This window comes from Pelophylax lessonae (assembly GCF_965119305.1).
Source record: "Pelophylax lessonae genome assembly, chromosome: 12".
Lineage (NCBI taxonomy): Eukaryota > Metazoa > Chordata > Amphibia > Anura > Ranidae > Pelophylax > Pelophylax lessonae.
Genome location: NC_138779.1, coordinates 61,653,433 through 61,660,294, shown reverse-complemented (window position 1 = coordinate 61,660,294; position 6,862 = coordinate 61,653,433). Strand labels below are relative to the sequence as shown.

Below are 6,862 nucleotides of genomic sequence, written 5' to 3'. Positions count from 1 at the left end.
AGGACTTCAAGTAAGTAAGCTGGGAGCCGGTGTCACTTCAGGGGCACGGGCGAAAAAGGCAGCAATCGGATTGGAAGCTGTCGAGTACGCAGCTGCAGACTGGTGCTTTGTACTTTTAGCATGGCTAGACAGCGCTGCCTCTTCCAGGTTTGAAATGACAAACGTTTTTAACGACACAGTGTACATTTAGCACATTCCAGGTCCTGATTTTTCTCCAGCCACCTCTTACTTTTCATCATGAAGCCATACATTTTTAAATCTGCATGTCCCTGGCATTGCTAAACACTAACGTTAACTGAAACTGCATTACCCCCATAAAGTTGTAACTATTCTAATTTGACCAATATACTGGAGAAAGAAGATTAATGGGCCCTCCTGCTTGGGGATAAAGCTTCAGTTCAGGCAGTCATGAGGAAGGTGCAGCCGGACTGGTGGATGGCACAGATTGCACAAATATGTGGCACTTACTCTTTGTAGGCAGAAGCCACAGTCCCACAAAGAGGCAGACAGAAAGACACCACTGTGGAGCAGATGCTTAATAATTTTATTGACACATTTTACATGGTGTAAGCGTCTATCTGCATGGAAGGTAGGCGTCCTTCCGGGTCCGGAGTTTTTCCCTGAGACTGGCCAGCAGTAGCCGAGAGATGACACTATAGAACCAATCAGGGACTCACTTCTGATCGAGGCAGCGGTGAAGAGCATAGCCACTGGAGGGCTGCATGAACGTGATGATGTGGGGGGGGGGGGCGGTAACAGGTTTCGGCAACATGTGTGCTCCGAAACTGCTTACTGCACTCCCGCGTCATCCCGTTCATGTGGCCCTCCAGTGACTATGCGCCTACCTCCTATACAGATAGACGCTTACACCATGTAAAATGTATCAATAAAATTATTAAGCATCTGCTCCACAGTGGCTCCTTTCTCAATTCCATGACTTTTCCAAAACTTTGTTGGGTTCAGTCATTTTCCAAAACTTCCCCAGGCATGGAAAGTGCCATTTCAAAATCCCATGACTTTTCCAGGAATTTAATGACCGTACGAACGAACCCTGTATACAACCCTTTACATTTACCTATAGGTAAGCCTATATTAAGGCTTACCTATAGGCGCTATAAATATCTCCTAAACATGCACCGTTTAGGAGATATTTACAGTGCATGCAGCCGATGAAGTCATCGGCGCATGCGCTCTGAAGGAACGGCCACCCGTGCCGTTCCTTCAGAGCCCAGTGCCGTGAACAGCGGCTCCCGCGCGCATGCGTGGGAGAGATATAATCGTGCCTCCAGCCAATCAGATGGCCGGATGACGCGAACAAGGAAGCAGGGCGGGCGGATATGTCGGCCGCCCTGTCGCTGAGCGGGCGGCACTGCGAGGGCTTCGTTCTAAGGTATTTCATAATGAGCTAGTATGCGATACATACTAGCTCATTATGCCTTTGTCTTTACAGGTTTTTTTAGGGTTTACTTCCTCTTTAAGGGTAAACCGCTTCTTTTCTTTCACAGAATAGTTTGTTCCCTATGCTAGGGTCACCAGTACAGTACTTGTACATTGACACGTGTGAAACTAGTCTACCTGTATTCCATGTATCCTGTTCACGTTTGGCTTATGTAAAAGGATTTCACTTCATTCAAGCTCCTGGTGGAATGCGGCCAACTTTTCTTCTATTTCTACGATTGTACGGTGACGGGTCGGGGCTGGCACCCACATTGGATGGCTGTTTGTTTACTCAATGGTGTATACATTCCCTGATGTCCTCCCAATTCTTGCAGCTGGCCCCCTGATGACGTGTCACGACACATTCACATCATCTGGGGGCTGGCTGCAAGAACCAAGAAGATACAGCTGATGACGACATCAGAGAAGATAGAAACATAGGACCTAGTGTAAAGATGCAGCCCCCCAGACCTCTACAGAATGCTACAGGATCATTGGCGTGCAAGTATGCCTTTTGTGGCTAGTTTAGTGAAAAAGGTGGCGGAGAGGGTAGGGGGTGAAGTGCCTAAATCTAGAAAACTCAATACACAATGCAGTAACAATTTTGAATAATAAATGAAAGTTGCATCAACATTTACTTAAAAGTAAATAATGCAATAATAATTTAAATGTGTGCTCACCAGAAATACACTTCACTTGTCCTTCAATACATATTGATACAGTTTCTCTATGCTGAGACAAACTTGCTGAAACAGTGATTTTATAATGTGAATGACAACATAAAATATTCACGGTTAAAATGAGCCAAGTTAGAAACAGAGCAATAGTTTTTCCTCCATGGTGCTTGAATGTAAATTCGTATGCATCTGCAGCAGGGAAGTACAAGCCTGTGTTGAGCAACTGAGAACAGAATGGACACTTTAAATCTGTGCCCCGGTTACGCACTCATTGCTCCACCCCCCGGTACATTAGAGCAGGGAAGAAAATAGAGAAAGCATGCATCTGTAATCTCACATGATGATACACTTGGCTCAGAGCACTGTACATACTGTACCAGAGCTCTGGCGGAATCCCAGGACGGGCACTCTGCCAGCTGCACAATAACAAACCCAAACCACCAACGTAAAAACAAAACAAAGCAAAAAAATGGACAAGAAATACTAAAAAGGAGAAAAGAAAGCTGTCTGCAGAAAGAGTGCAAGGAAATAAATAAAAAGAAAAATAAAACCTGATAGAATAAAAAGGGGAAGCCGCAACAGAACAAACATTAAAGAAAATTACCATAGAACAATTTATGCAGCTGCAAAAATATGTGTTGATCAATACAAAGAATATTTGATAAAGCTGTGATGAACTTGATTTTTTTTTTTTTCTTCCAGACTGTGCGTAATTATTTCAAAATAGTTTTGCAATATGGCAGACATGTTTATGTCTGCACCAGTGTTTTGAGGTGTCCAGCATGCCTCTGAATTAATAGGATGCACAATATCTCAATTCTCCTTGGAAATAAGATCAAAAGAAAGTTAAGGACACAGTCGAGTATTCAGTACTGATACTCAAGTTAGGTGTTAAAAAATAGCCGCAGTGTTGCAGTTATAAATAATGAGATAACAGCAAGTTTTAAACAAAAATCAGATTTGTGGATTTTATGGCAAGCTCTATGAAAATACGTATTTCTTTATGGGCTACCACAGACCTCAGCTGACCCCGGACTTATGAAACTGACAAAACGGATTATTGGTCAGGTTGGACTTTTCTGCTATGGGTGGAATCCACTGCACACAAAGACATACACCACATGATAGAAGTATGGATTGTCTAGGAAGGTTCAAATGCTCAATCTGCAGTCAGATGGTTTGTGAACATCCAACTATAATCTACTGTCTGGACAGATTCAGTTTGGTTTCTGCTGTGAAGATCCTCAGCCACATGGAGATGGTGAAAAAGTATCTAACAGCCCATATAGTGGATTAATAAATCTGTGTCCAATGAAATCTGTGTCCAATACAAGACATATTGAGCATATTTTACACTATGGATACGTAAACGGTTATGCCAACATTTAGGGCACATGCGTCCAGTGTAACTGTACTTTATTAGCTGCTGCTCAGGGCTGACATGTAATTAACATTTACAAGGCAGATTACAGACAATAGATGTTTACATTTCCACCCTGTATGGTGGTCTGCATCCCAGCAACCACAGACCCTGAACGGCAGGGCAGGGTTCATCCAAGTCCTAGCAACCAAGAAGCTGCCTGCATTCTAGCAACCAAGGACACTTGGTGGAAGGAGCCTATTGCTGATTAAGGCCTGTGTCACACGGGCTTCATTGGAAGGAGCCTATTGCTGATTAAGGCCTGTGTCACACGGGCTTCATTGGAAGGAGCCTATTGCTAAATAAGGCCTGTGTCACACAGACTTTAGCTTGTATAAGAGCAGTGTGAAGAGCAAGCTTTTAGGCTGCTTTCACACATATGCAAATCGGATGCAGGTTTCCTCGCATTCCAATTCGCATGACAGGTGAGTGTGACCTGCTTTCAATGGAACCAGTTCACACAGGTCCCAGGGGGCTGCGGTCTGCATTCAAAAAGGGTTCTGCGTGGCTTTGGGTCCAATTCTGGTGCAAATTCAGGCAAAAAATTGGACCGGATTTGCACCTGAACTGGTATGCTCCGGACCCCAGGCACGAATCCGTGGCCGCATGTGTGTGAACCTGGCCTGACAAAGCATTTGCAGGGCTTTCAGCAAGCTCTGTTGAAGCTTCTAAAGTACCATTCAGCTCCAGTTTGTAAGTGATCCTAATGGGAGTACTGATTGCGGCTTTAAACAAGCTGCTAGCAGGCGTTAGACTTTCTTGTTGAAAGCTTGCTGAAACCTGCAAACAACTTGCTTAAAGTGGCAATCAACAGTCCCATTAGGATTATTTACAAACTGGAGCTGAAAGGTACTTTAGAAGCTTTAACAAAGCTTGCTGAAAGCTCTGCAAAGCTTTGTCAAAGCTTATTGATCACACGGCTCTTATACAAGCCGAGGCGCATGCGACACAGGCCTAAACATGGTTGATATTTACAGGTCAGCTACGAGCAGCAGCAACCAATGAGGTACATTTGCGTAGTAAGCATGTAAACATCAGCACAAACGTTCCGTGTGGACAGTATATGGGCAAGCTTTGCTGCCAGAAAGACCCTATGTAAAATCATACCCCCTCGGTACTTGGAGCCAAATACATGCTGAAGGCTGACCTGCCTTCTCTTTCAACTTCCTCTTTCATTTGAAGGGCATCCTCAAGGACTGATAGGGACTTAAAGTGGTTATTAAGTTAATGAGGACAATTACTGGCAGCCCCTCTGTAATAAGATATACTGTGCAGTCTGTGCTTTCTTTTTTTAAATCATGCTGCCAAATACCTTATCTCACATTGCCATTGTGCGGTCACGTGACATTGCGCCACTTTCCTTCCCTGATCTGAGGGCTACAGTGGGAAGGGCTGAGATTCCCCTCGAACGTCACATGGGGTTGACGTGACCAAACCGCAGCAATGTGACATAAAGGTATTTAGCTGCATAATTAAAAAAAAAAAAAAAAACACACCACAGACTGCACAGTATAGCTTATTACAGAGGGGCTGCCAGCAGTTGTCATCACTAACTTTACAGACGCATGGAATAGCAGCGGAACTGACAGGCAGGGAAGGAGAGGGAGAGGGGAGAGATGCTGAACACAGTGGGATGATGGGAGGCACGTAAATTGACCAATGTATCATGGATTAGCAGCCATGATTACCGTGGTCATTTCACTAAGGGGGAACAGAGAAAAAGGCAGGATCAACCAGGTATTTTACAGTACATTGCACAAGTACTATGCTGTTTAATGTGCTTTAAATGTTACAGGATTTGCACTTAAATTGTCAGAAAAAAAAAAACAAAAAAAAAAAAAAGTGGTCAATGGAGTCTGCACCCTTAAAAAGTTTAAAGGGGTATTAAACCCAAAAACAAGCATTACATTGCAGCTTACCAAGATACCCAAAATACTTTCTATGGTTAGTAATTATCCTTATACCTATTTTAAGGACTTGGCATTCTAAACCTTATTCACACCCTTCATTTTTTGAAGGTTTCAATCATGCCCCCCTCTACCTTCCTTCCTCAAACCTACAGTATCTCACAAAAGTGAGTACACCCCTCACATTTTTGTAAATATTTTATTATATCTTTTCCTGTGACAACACTGAAGTAATGACACTTTTTTACAAAGTAGTGAGTGTACAGCTTGTATAACAGTGTACATTTGCTGTCCCCTGAAAATAACTCAACCCACAGCCATTAATGTCTAAACCGCTGGCAACAAAAGTGAGTACACCCCTAAGTGAAAATGTCCAAATTGGGCCCAATTAGCCATTTTCCCTCCCTGGTGTCATGTGACCCGTTAGTGTATTAAGGTCTCAGGTGTGAAAATTTGGTGTTATTGCTCGCACTCTTTCATACTGGTCACTGGAAGTTCAACATGGCACCTCATGGCAAAGAACTCTCTAAAGATCTGAAAAAAAGAATTGTTGCTCTACATAAAGATAGCCAATACCCTGAAACTGAGCTGCAGCATGGTGGCCAAGACCACACAACAGGACAGGTTCCACTCAGAACAGGCCTCGCCATGGTCGACCAAAGAGGTTGAGTGCACGTGCTCAGCGTCATATCCAGAGGTTGTCTTTGGGAAATAGACGTATGAGTGCTGCCAGCATTGCCGCAGAGGTTGAAGGGGTTGGGGGGGGGGGGGTGGGATGGTTCAGACTGTCAGTGCTCAGACCATCCCAGAAGGAAGCCTCTTCTAAAGATGATGCACAAGAAACCTGCAAACAGTTTGCTTAAGACAAACTGACTAAGGACATGGATTACTGGAATGCTACAGAATAGCAAACCTGTCAGATTAGCTAACGGAAGCGATGTCCTGTCAGCTGACTGACCAAAATTACTTACTGCACATGTGCTTCACCGCTTGCAGGTTTGCTAATCTGGCAGAACACCTGCCATTAGAAGGCAGCAGAGGACATCTTGTTACACCCAACCAAGTCTTGAATTTCAGACTCCTAGCAATAAAGTGAGCATATATAGTCTTTTGAAACCCGTGAGACTGTTTCGATGTTCAATTTTGAAAACCTGCAGTCAGAAGGTGGCGACAGCCATCTTGGTACACTCCGCACTGCTTATCGCCAAACTTAAAGTCATAAGGCGACGGACATTTTTGGGCACCCTCACTTGGTTCTATCAGCTGTCATATATGCTCACTTTTGAGTCTGAAATTCAAGACTTGGCTGGGTGTAAAAAGAGGTCCTCTGCCACCTTCTGACTGCTGGTCTGGGGGTTAGCACGCCTGTTAGCAGGGGAACACATGTGCAGTAAGTATTTTTTGTAAATCAGCTGACGGAG

General features: G+C 44.0%; 1 protein-coding gene across 5 annotated transcripts in view; it reads right to left on the bottom strand.

Moving 5' to 3' along the window:
- ZBTB16 (zinc finger and BTB domain containing 16) overlaps positions 1 to 6,862 on the bottom strand; it is a 197,763-nt gene that overhangs the window by 75,475 nt on the left and 115,426 nt on the right. The window lies entirely within an intron of this gene.